Here is a 13436-nt window from a genome sequence, read left to right on the forward strand (position 1 = left end):
AAAAGAACACTCATGTCGTGATTTCGGAGAAACAATCACTGTAATAGAACACAAGAAAATGGATTTCACATCAATATCAGAACTAGAGCAAACATGAAGTTTAAATTTATTGGTTTTATTGGAGTTTCACTCATTTTTGAAACACTGTGAGTTTGTAACCGAACATGCAACACGTAATTCAACCTCTCGTTTTCACTTCGTAAACACATTGCTAATAATTTACCACAATCCATCAACATTCCGGAATCCATTCATACATGCACTTTTCACTGAATCGTATCTTGGTACCAGGCAATTATAACATCGTTATTTTCTCACGATCAAACATCTATCCTTAATTATCGCGCCCAGATCGTATCGATTCGCAATCCAACAAGTAGGAAATTTCCGCTCTGCGTCCACTAGTAACAGGTGCGCTTCAATCTGCGATCGTTCCTACCAAGCTTCAGCTGGTCATAAGTCGTTCGACTGACGTAAACCATCATTTTGGGTTTGGCAAATCCGTTGAAATTAGTGGACAGTACCGATCCGTAAGCTCCCATATCGTTGAACACGAGAAAATCCCCAATTTGCAGCTCCTCCATCATCCAGCCGGAAGCGATTAGATCGGTTGAGTCACACGTGGGACCCCAAAGCGTTGTGAGGAATTGATCCCGACTACGTACTATTTGGGGATTTCCAGGGATCACCACCGGCGGATAGCAGCGAGGATTCAGCCAATCAAATGATCCGAACATACCGTCGTTCAGATAGTACATGATCTCCGAGATGGTGGCCTGTGGCCCGGATCGGATGATTCTCTTCGACTGCACGTTTGCCACTAGGTTCACGGCGGACGCGACGTAATATGTTCCAGGTTCAGCAATAACCCGTACGCCGGACTTGATCGGGAAATAGCGTTGAAGCGCCAGGTTGATCGCTTTTACGAAGGTGTCGATAGGTTTATCGTGATCTCCTGGAAATCCTCCTCCTATGTCCAGTAAGCTAAGATCAAAATCAAGTTCTGATGCAAGGTTAAAAAGCGTTCGAGTAGTTTTGATAGCTCCGTAGAAACACTCTGCATTTTTGTTCCCCGATCCGACATGGAAGCTAATACCGACAACGCTCAACCCAAGCGACTTGGCGTATTTCAGTAAATGTGGAGCTTCATGTTCTGGGTCGCAACCGAACTTCTTCCCCAGAGACACTGCAGCATCGGGAGAGTCATAACGTATTCTGAGCACCAGGGAAGCTTCCGGATGAAGCTTTTTAATTTTGTCCAACTCGATCTCTCCATCAAAGGTCATCATGCTGATCCCGCATGTCTTGGCGTATGTGATCGAGTCCATTGATTTCGCCGTGTGGGCGTAAATGATCTTGTCAGCATTTCCACCCAACTTAAGAACCATCTCGATTTCCTTCTTAGATGCACAATCGAATCCAGCTCCAAGAGCGACCAGAGTCCTAATGATCGCCGGGTCGTCGTTGCACTTGACGGCGTAAAATGGCTCAACACGTGGTAACTTCTCACGCCAATTCCGATGCTTTGCCACGACGTCATCCAGATTGAGGATATGTACTGGGCTATCCTGAGGACCACGAGCTACGATCGAGTGGACCGCGTCGTCCAGTGAAAACTCGCCCTCGACCAAATTGTACCGAATATTGTGCATCTTGGACGCGCGCGATCTCCAGCTGATCAACCAATGTAAACAACTAAGCCCTTGAACTTAACCCAAGATACTTTTATAGCCTGTCAGCACATCGAAGATCGGCGTTACTCGATGGGAAAAAATTCGCATCATTTATGAATGAACATGATCGCTAAGTGATCGCAAGCCCTCTAATCACCTACGCCTAATGGGTTTGTGTAACATTCGGAAAATATACCCGGCCGGCATCGCGGTTGTTGACAGCTTATCGCGTGGTGAATATCTTGGCACGAGCTCGCAATGGATTTTCCCACAGCCCTCAACGGGACCGCACGACAGGGGCGTCGTTTGTGGCTGGGCCGCCACTGGGAACATCACATATGACGACGAACGTGATCGAGTTCAGCACGCTGTGCGATAATTAAGAAATTACAATGTAGTGTTTTGAGATTTACACCTGAGGAGCAATTAAATCCCAATAGGAGACGCGATAATTGCTTAGAACGCATAGGCTAGTTTGTTTTGATGAGTTTTGATTAATTGCAATCGAATTCTTCGTCAACGTTAACTAATTTTCTGACAATTTTTGAATTTCTGCTGGAAATTTCCAGTCATCCGGTAGTATGACGCAAGATCATCATGTTTTGACGAATAGCTACAACACTGTAAATTGAACCGCAAAAAAGCACGTTCAAATTCGTCGAATTTTCTATAGAGATAGAACGTGTCAGCCGACAGCCGATAAATCTTAGAACGTTATTGACCTTGCACGAAATCTCCGGTAACTACCGCAAGTCACTGGGGTTTCCTCTGTTACCCTCTGAACTGAATCAGCTGATTGCTGTTTATGCTAATGATAGTTGTGTTAAAACCTATTAAGCAATTAATGCGATAACAGCTGATTTATCTGCTTGAAATCACCGAAATCGCTAAATGAATGGATGGAATATTTTGAATTGAGTTCGTAATGAGCTGGATACTGTAGGTGTGAATGACAACTCTATCTGCAGATATGATTATGATATCTGCATTTCTACACAAATTGAAGGGCCGAAATAGCCGTATCGGTAAACGCAAAACTATACCACAAGACCATATTGACAGGTTGAATCCCGGAACAGACGAGGGTTTGTTTTCAAGTTGGAAATATTCCCCTTTTTCAAGAGTACAGAGTATATTTTTGCTGCGATGACAGGAGCTGGCCGCCTCCAGTTCAGCAGATGAGATGATGAATGTCCCGAAACTAATCTAGGCAATATCGAGAACCTCTCGAAAATACAAGGTGTTGTTGAGCAACTCGATGTCATAATCGGTTTGTTAAGAGCAAAAGCAATACCTAACAGCAAGGACTTCAAAACAAAATGGCCACTAAGTCAAGCTCTTCAGTCTGGGCGTTTTCTTTTCCAGATAGAGCAAACATACTATACTGCTTCGCGTTGAAAAATGGGTTAACCAAGGTGCGAAGTTCGATTTTTGACCAATTTTGCAGCGTCACAACTCGCTTCGCTATAGCGCGCATCTAGGTGACCTCCACCATGGTTTTTCTTGTGAAAAGGGCTCGGAAAAAGTTAATCTTTCATAGAGTTCTATGTAATTTGTAATAGTTAATAAGTTATTATTAGTATGGTGTGAGTTCATTGTTATAAAACTAAAGGTTTAAATGTTTAGTATTCTATTTGAACATCTCGTGCATTTTCTTATAATAAAATTGTTGATACCTTGTGGTGAATAATAAGATGTAGGGTAAAAGCACCGGTTTTGGCCAGCCTAAGAGAAAATGTCAATAAAAATTAAATGGGAAGCCTTATTTATACTACAAATATGTCAAATGCAAGCTTTCAATCCATATTATGTGTGTAAAATATCAAAACTGAGCTAAAACCGTTTTTTCGCTTTGAAAATGGCGTTGGTCAATATAGGCCAACGGAACCAGTTTCGGCCAGAGATTTAACTTCGGCTCCTAAATTGGCCAATCGCATTGATTTCTCATGAGAGTGGCCAAATAAGGAGTGCCCTGGCTAAATTAGGTGTATGGGAGTTGAAATTATAAGGAAAATGAATTGTTTTTCTTATGTTTTGAATCAATTCGGACGAGTAAATGAATGTAGCTCTATCATGTGAATGTGATCTACTGAACACAAAAGGTTTCATGCTGATTGGCTATGTAAAACGGTGGATAATCCACTATGGCTACAACTGGAGTATGGCCAAAACCGGCGCTTCTACCCTATATCTTCTATTGTCGAACACTACGTTTTAAAATATACATCCGACAGACTCTTCTGCTGCTGTAGACACTGGTACCGCAAGTTGAACAATGATGGGTTCCACCTGAAAATCAAAAAAAGCAATTTCTTCATGCAACAGATCAAGTACCTCGGGTTGATAGTAGATGAAGAAGGGATTCGTCCGGATCCAGAGAAAATCAAGGCCATCGTCAACATGCCAGCCCCACACGATGTACAGACGCTACGTTCGTTCCTTGGAGCAGTTAACTATTATGGTAAGTTTGTACGAACCATACACGATCTCCGTCAACCGTTGGATGCCTTGCTGAAAAAGGACGTGAAGTGGAACTGGAGTCCAGCTTGCCAGAAGTCTTTTGAGCAATTCAAGAACGTTTTGCAATCGGATCTGCTGTTGACCTATTACAATCCGAATTTGGAGATGATAGTAGCAGCTGATGAATCACAGCATGGCATAGGAGCAGTCCTACTTCACCGTTTCCCGGATGGTTCTGTGAAAGCTGTTTGTCACGCTTCTCGCACGTTGACGGATGCTGAACGGAATTACGCTCAAGGAGAAAAAGAAGGACTAGCTCTGATTTTTGCCTGTACCAAGTTCCACCGTATGATATTTGGAAGACGTTTCACCCTGCAGAACTATCACAAACCACTCCTTGGTATATTTGGTTCGAAGAAAGGGATTCCTGTTCATGCAGCAAACAGATTGCAGCGGTGGGCGCTCACACTGCTACAATACGATTTCAAGATCGAATTCAAGAAGACTGAAAGTTTTGGATATGCCGATGTCCTTTCTCGTTTGATTGGAGAACATTCCAAGCCCGATGAAGATTACGTGATCGCAAGTCTACAAATCGAGGAAGATATCCGTAACATTCAATCCGAAGTTTTATCAGCTCTTCCGGTGACAAATCAAATGATCGTGCAAGAAACAAGAAAAGACAAAACTCTCCAGACGATTCTCAAACAAGTACGTGAAAACTGGCCTTCTGTGAAACTTCCGGATGCAGTATCATCGTTCTACAAAAGACGTGAATCATTCTGTGAAGTAGACGGATGCCTGATGTTCATGGACCGAATTGTCGTTCCGCAGTCATTGCAGTCACCTGTGCTCAAGCAGTTACACGTTGGTCATCCTGGTATGCAGAGAATGAAATCCCTTGCTAGGAGTTACGTGTACGGGCCGAACATTGATGCAGATATTGAAGACTTTGTTCGAAAATGCGGAAGTTGCGCTTCGGCATCAAAAGCTCCTGTGAACACAACGCTTTCGTCGTGGCCGATTCCATCCACGCCATGGTCTCGTCTTCACGTGGATTATGCTGGATCAGTACGGGGAAAATTTTTCCTTGTCATCGTGGACGCGCATTCAAAGTGGCCTGAGATGTTTGCGACCAACAATTCCACAGCAACAACGACGATTAGGAAGCTTAAGGAGTGTGTGTCTCGATTCGGATGTCCACTAACAATTGTGACGGACAATGGCACACAATTCAGTTCGGAAGCCTTTGCAAAGTTTTGTCAAGATTTCGGAATCGATCATGTGAAGACTCCTCCCTTTCATCCACAGTCTAATGGTCAAGCCGAAAGGTTTGTGGATACGTTGAAGAGAGCTCTTTTGAAGATAGGCGGAGAAGATGTTGAAGACACTTTGCAGATTTTCCTTCAAACCTATCGTTGCACCCCGAATCCGTCTTTGCCGGACAACAAATCGCCAGCTGAAGTTTTACTGGGAAGGAAACCCCGCTCCGTTCTAGATTTGATGAAGCCATCTCACATCAATGAAGTACAGAACATGAAATTCAATAAGAAGCACGGCGCTAAACACCGGTCTTTCGAAGTAGAGGGTCTTGTCCCGGGAATCCCGGGACAAAAATCCCGGAAAATCCCGGGATCCAAAAAATCCCGAATCCCGGGACATTTTCGAAAATCCCTGGATTTCCCTAAAATGCATGTTGAACTAAAAAATGCTGTTGTATTATATTCAAATAATGGCACACAACAAGCGGCATGTTTTTTTTTCAGTAGTGCAAAAAATTATTTATTGCATTTTGCTTAGTCAATAAAAGTTTTTATTGATATTTAAGGCACAGACAAACAGACGTAACACTTAGAACAAATTTCGATCAAAATCATAGTCACGAGGACATGTACGCCCAATGTTAAAATTAGTCTGTTTGGCCGACAGGCCAACAGATGGCGGTAATGTGTAAACGTCAAACGCGAACAAAAACGATGCGAGCGCTGCGGGTGGTGGATTGGCCACCTACCATATTTTTGAATCGATCGTTAAAAAGGTGGTCGATGGACGATGATGAGAGTGTGACGTCTGTTTGTCTGTGTTTAAGGCCACTTATGCTTGTGTTTCTCTGGTATGTTTGTTACGTAATTTCAATAAACTATAACAGTTATCTCTACGGTTTGTTCCATTTGTCAACAATTGATTTAGTGGTTATTTTTTATCTTCCCATAACCGTTTTAGTTTGCCCGGTGTACCTTACACTTTTCGTGGTCTAACACGTCTAACGTGGCTGTTATGCCAATAATTTAAAAGCATGATGATTCCAACAATGTAAATAAGTTACATAATCATAAGAGTAGATTGTGAAAGATTTCTTGGTAAAATTAGAGAATGATTGGAATCGCACATACCTATACCTTATGTATCACGATTGATTTGCGTTTCAAATTAACTTTAATAAATGCCCATTGACTTCGATTGCAGATACACTGAGAACAGCGTAGCGGTTGAAAACACTATATCAGAGGGTTAAAATAAATACACAACGCCACTTGATTTGTGCAGTCTAAATTCGCATTTATTTAGAATATTTTGTTATAACATGCAGCAGACCAGAATCGAACCGAGGATCCGGCGAGTGTGCTTACCGCACGGCTATCGATACGGTTGAATGGAGAGGAAACAAAACGCAAATAAATAGCGGTCATGATAGCTCAATCGTTGTTAGAATAGTAAATTTAAAAACTCGTTCATGGTTCTCAGTACTTCAACGCTTGTTTCAGTGTAGGTGAAATATTGATGAATTTAATCTAAGATAGAATTGTTCTTTCCTATAAGAATTCAACTTAACCTTCAAAAACAGGTTCGGTTATTACGAAACTACTCTATAAAACTAAACATTGCTCCAAAACCTGCTTCGGCTGTTCTATAGTCGTTTTAGAAGCATATGATTTTTATCCCAGGTTCCCGGGAAATCCCGGGATTTTTTAAAATAAAATCCCGAATCCCGGGATTTTTTCGAGTCCGGGAAATAAGACCCTCTATTTTCGAAGCTGGAGACGCCAGTATTCGCTGAAATTCATATTCGAAACGAACGATATTGGGCGCCGTTATCGAAAAGAAGAGTAGCGTGGTGTACAACATTCTCCTCGAAGACAAAAGACGTCGAGGTTTAATCAGATCCCATGGGAACCAGTTGCGAAGACGCACACCGGACGGTGAACATCAACCTACAGCAGAACAGCCTTTGCCTTCGGAAATCTTGCTAGAAGAGTTTAACTGTCCAGGTCAACTTAATCAAGTCGAAAACATCGAAAATCTCCCTATTCTTGTGGACAACCCCGTTCCGGATCCCGGATCCCCAAGAGCTGGTACGTTTCCTGAAGACGTGATGCAGAATCCAATGGAAGATGCTGTACCTGGACCATCGCAGATAAATCAAAACCACCACAGATCCAGTTCCGTCCAGAAAACGTTCACTACCCTTCCGAGGACCTTCAGGTAGGAAACGTTGGCTCTCTTCTCATTTTGAATATTATGAGCTTTTCTGAGGAGGGAGATGTTAGAGCAGTAACCCTTGAACTGCCAAGCAAGCCATGATTCTCATACTAATAATGACAACTAGAAAATATATTCATTCTTTGTTCAACCTCCAAACTAAGCAGTTGTTCTTACTACACAACACCCAGTGAGCGTGTGCGAGCAAGTGTGCCTATCAACGCCAAGGAAGCATCCCTCAGCGGTCAAGAACCACCCTTACGTTCCAATTCTCAATAGCTAGAAGCTCTTAGGATGAGACTAAAAGTTAAGTCGCATGCTTCCTCTTATTAGTCCACAACTTTCAACTGAGCAATTGTCGCTGAAACCAGGCCGCCATCGGCACCCATCGTTAGAATTCCATTTTTATGTCACTGATCGCTAGTTCTCGATAAAACTTAAGGGTGGTCTTTTCTGTTTTCTCAAATTGGTGGACCCCTCGTACGCCAGCTAGCTGAACAGTTTGCGAAAAAGCCCATTTTTTTGATAAATCTTGGGTATTTCTTCACGGGATATGTCTCATATTTCGCTTGAAACATATAGCAAACTTAGTGGCATCGTATAGAGAAAGGATATAGCTTTCATTTAAACTTGAAAAAATTTTGGCGGCCATCTTGAATTTTATTAGAAAAATCGATTTTTCACCATTAGCGCACCGCTAGTTTTGAATTCTGAGATCACCATCAGAAAGCTGAGGAAAAATTGCGTAAAATAGGCTACAAAAACTAGGTGAGCAAAGGTATTTACCCTATGATATGAACGATTTTCTAAATCATGTTCTACTATTTTGACGTATATGGCGAGTGCAATCAATGCAAACAAGGTACCGCGGGGCAAGTGGGAACGAAAAAAAAAACGATAGTTCAAACAAATTGTTCAATAAAATTTTAAAATGTCGATTTTTTTCAAATCCAACAACACAATCACGTTTTGGCAACAAATTTGCTGGTGTGTGCATGAAACTAATCGAATAATTTCGAAATTGTGAAAACGTTGGAAGAAAGTTTCAGAATGAGCCAATGGACGCAGTTACCTCGCTAAGCGGGGCAAGTGGGACACATCCAGTTTCATGCGTCAATCCACATCAGTAAGTCAACTATTACAATAATGGGATTGATAAGTCATAGATTTTAAATTTTAAGTACATATTTGATGTACATAAGGGATCAACCATAAAATACGTTACGTTTTAGGAAGAAACCCTTTATTTAATAGTATGTCACCTCACATTTAATATTAACTGAACATTCCTAAATAAAAGCATAAAGAGGAATTAAACATGCTCAAAATATATCATTTATAAGTTGTTAATTTAAATGTAGCACATAAAAAAATCAATAATTGACGAAATTATAAATATGTTTTGTTATTATTTATATGCATGGCAGAAAACCACCTTATGGGATGGAATTGTTTTCCATCACTACACGGGAAAAAATTCTGTAGTAAAAATTACTATTTTAGCTGACTACGCCCATTCTTGAAACTACCATGCAATTTTAGACCAATTTACTATGTTTACGGTACATCCCACCACATTACTGGTACATTTGACAGAAATAATTTACAACAATCTGATTTCGACTACAGACATGGTAAAATCAAGCGCATTTCTGGTCTGCTGAAAATTGCCGGTGCGAGCGCTTAAGTTAACCCCCTAAAATGGTAGTTTTTACCGCACAATTTTTTTGCGTGTACTTAATTTGGTAGAAATAACAAATAAAGTTCAAATAACATAGAAAAGTAATCGTTCTCATGATGCATTTCAAATTTCAGCTGTGTGTTTGTTCAATTTTGAAGTCGTATTTAAAAAATGAAAAAAATAAAGAAAAATAACACTTTTTTCTCCCTCTTATGCAATTACGTAATTTGAGGTTGATCTTTTTTGATAAAAATCATTTGTTTGAATGTTTTAGTGCTACTTTCTAGCAAAATGTATGAAACGTGTACGAAAAGTTTTGATTCTGGTTTTTGTTTTGATAGGTCCCACTTACCCCAGGTACAAATATATTTTGGGGTAAGATAGACCATCGAAAATTTCTTATGAAATGAAAACAAAATACTGTTTTATCGTTAGCAGCTTGTAATAATACTTAAAATTATAGCTTACTGATAGAAATTCGATTTAAAACACATTTATTTTTTTGCGAGTCAATGCAAGGCGTGAAACGTGTCACAATTTGTCATGCAAGTTGAAAATGGCGCATAACTGACAACTGTTACTTGAACCACATGGTAATAAAAATAACAATATGTTTAGTACTAAATACATTCCTTGTCATTGTATCTTCAACTTTCTAGAAGAATACCCCCATGAAAAACTTTTCCTAGTTGAGCTAAAACGAAACGCCCCACTTACCCCGGATTCTCACTTGCCCCGGGGTACCTCATAATTTTTTGTGCAACAAAGAAACAAGTTTTCAACCTTTGGTGTTTTATTCGAATCGAGTAAAGAATAAGAATATTATTTTTAGTGAAAAAATCTGGCGGCCATCTTGGATTTTGACGCCATCTTGATTTTAGGTAGTAGAATTAATTTTTCACCTTGATAGCACTCAGCATGTCGAATTTAGAGGCTACCAATAAAAAAAAGGTTACGTATACTATTCTTATTATTCTTCATTTTACTGACGTTAGTTTGCTATGTGTTCCAAGCGAAATATGAGACATATCCCGTGAAGAAACACCCAAGATTTATCAAAAAATGGGCTTTTTCGCAAACTGTTCAGCTAGCTGGCGTACGAGGGGTCCACTAATTTGAGAAAACCAAGGGGGCATCAAAAGACGATTTCTCCGTAGCTTACAACAAAAACACGTTGAAGATAGTTTTCTCCTTTTGTTTAGTGGCTTACCCAATTGTTTACTCATTTACTTGCGTATTCCTAGGAATCGTGTAATGTTTAAGCAATAACACACTAAAATCAATTCCGTCATTATGCACCTTACCCAGTGTAGTAGATGTAGGCTCTAGGATAAATATAAGAAAATAAAATAAATAATAACTTTGCATGACTTGAAAAGTTTAGCGTATCTGGCGTTGAATTAAACATCATGCTATAAAATAACGGAAAACGAAAATGATGCGATGGAAAAGGAAAAGAAACGAGGCGATGGATTCGGGAATTGGAATATGTTCGGGTGGAGACTATTCGTCTCTACGTCGGCTTGGTGGACAGAGAGCGAGAAGCATGTGGAAATGCATGGCATGTGACGAACGACCGAGATTGTAGAGGAGAAAAGGGCGCGAAAACTGGAACGTTCGAAACCACTGAGATGAGATTGAAAGACCAGTCGATTGGATTAAGTTGGCTCGATTGGACGTGCTCAGGTATTCAGTGGAAACTCCCGATAATTGGGAGAAATTTAACAGCCGTCACTACAATGGCTTAGTTAACGCTCCCATCCCGTAAGTATTGAAGCGGTCTGAAAAAACTGGCTGTTAATTCGACGCGAACTATTGGAAAATTAATGACGACAAACATTTCTGGAATTCTCAAGTTATGGATCTTTGGAACTTAATTTTCGCTGTAGAAACAATGGTATGGAGCGAGAGGTCTCCTAGTCAAAAAGAAAAAGAAGCGAGAGGTCTTCTTAACTACGAAAAATAATATAATTTTCGGAGCGAGAGGTCTCCAAAATGAAATGTTCAAGCGGAAGCGAGAGGCAAAAAATGCCAGAATCGGAAATCAGCTAGATGGAAATAATGACGGAGCGAGAGGACTCCTGTATTCGATATTCATTTTTTCAAATAGCGGATGAGAAATCGCGGGAATCAAAAGTAATGTTGGTCGTAATCATGGAAAACATTTACGAAGGCCACATTTGTTAATGTGTGAGTGAGATTGTGCGGAATCAACACATTGATAGACTACTCATCATAAGAAATGGACGCTTGCCACATCCATTTATGTTTGAGTCGGTTTTCAATTGAATTGTTTCCGAAAAAAGTTACTGAAGAAAATTTAAGAAATTTTCATTTAAGAAAATAGTTTGATATAGATTAAATGTGGAGTTAATTTAGTTTAAGTCTGGATCTGGATTGCAGTTGGATTGGATTTGAATTGGATTTGATTGGATTTGGTTTGGATTTGGATTGGATTTGGTTTGGATTTGAATTTGGATTGGATTTCGATTGGACTTAGATATTCATTTTTTTTCAAATAGCGAAATGAGAAATCGCAAAAGCAAAGTTTTATCGTAATCATGGAAAACATTCACGAAGGCCATATTTGTTTATGTGTGAATAAGATTGTGCAGAATCAACACATTGATAGACTACTCATCATAAGAAATGGACGCTTGCCACATCCATTTATGTTTGAGTCGGTTTTCAATTGAATTGTTTCCGAAAAAAGTTACTGAAGAAAATTTAAGAAATTTTCATTTAAGAAAAAGGTTTGATATAGATTAAATGCGAAGTTAATTTAGTTTAAGTCTGGATTTGGATTGGATTTGATTGGATTTGTTTGGATTTGGATTGGATTTGGATTGGATTTGGATTGGATTTGGATTGGATTTGGATTGGATTTGGATTGGATTTGGATTGGATTTGGATTGGATTTGGATTAGATTTGGATTAGATTTGGATTGGATTTGGATTGGATTGGATTTGGATTGGATTTGGATTGGATTTGGATTGGATTTGATTGGATTTGGATGGATTTGGATTGGATTTGGATTGGATTGGATTGGATTTGGATTGGATTTGGATGGATTTGGATTGGATTGTTTGGATTGGATTTGGATTGGATTTGGATTGGATTTGGATTGGATTTGGATTGGATTTGGATTGGATTTGGATTGGATTTGGATTGGATTTGGATTGGGATTTGGATTGGATTTGGATTGGATTTGGATGGATTTGGATTGGATTTGGATTGGATTTGGATTGGATTTGGATTGATTTGGATTGGATTTGGATTGGATTTGGATTGGATTTGGATTGGATTTGGATTGGATTGGATTTGGATTGGATTGGATTTGGATTGGATTTGGATTGGATTTGGATTGGATTTGGATTGGATTTGGATTGGATTTGGATTGGATTTGGATTGGATTTGGATTGGATTTGGATTGGATTTGGATTGGATTTGGATTGGATTTGGATTGGATTTGGATTGGATTTGGATTGGATTTGGATTGGATTTTGGATTGGATTGGATTTGGGATTGGATTTGGATTGGATTGGATTGGATTTGGATTGATTTGGATTGGATTTGGATTGGATTTGATTGGATTTGGATTGGATTTGGATTGGATTTGGAATTGGATTTGGATTGGATTTGGATTGGATTTGGATTGGATTTGGATTGGATTTGGATTGGATTTGGATTGGATTTGGATTGGATTTGGATTGGATTGGATTGGATTTGGATTGATTGGATTTGGATTGGATTTGGATTGGAATTTGGATTGGATTTGGATTGGATTTGGATTGGATTTGGATTGGATTTGGATTGGATTTGGATTGGATTTGGATTGGATTTGGATTGGATTTGGATTGGATTTGGATTGGATTTGGATTGGATTTGGATTGGATTTGGATTGGATTTGGATTGGATTTTGGATTGGATTTGGATTGGATTTGGATTGGATTTGGATTGGATTTGGGATTGGATTTGGATTGGATTTGGATTGGATTTGGATTGGATTTGGATTGGATTTGGATTGGATTTGGATTGGATTTGGATTGGATTTGGATTGGATTTGGATTGGATTTGGATTGGATTTGGAATTGGATTGGATTGGATTTGGATTGGATTTGGATTGGATTTGGATTGGATT

At 39.6% G+C, this 13436-nt stretch overlaps 1 pseudogene; it reads right to left on the reverse strand.

Annotated features, from left to right (window-relative positions):
- Nucleotides 1-94: 94 nt before the first annotated feature.
- Nucleotides 95-1706, reverse strand: LOC5569728 (annotated as a pseudogene).
- Nucleotides 1707-13436: the final 11730 nt, after the last annotated feature.

Source organism: Aedes aegypti, chromosome 3, assembly GCF_002204515.2.
Source record: "Aedes aegypti strain LVP_AGWG chromosome 3, AaegL5.0 Primary Assembly, whole genome shotgun sequence".
NCBI lineage: Eukaryota > Metazoa > Arthropoda > Insecta > Diptera > Culicidae > Aedes > Aedes aegypti.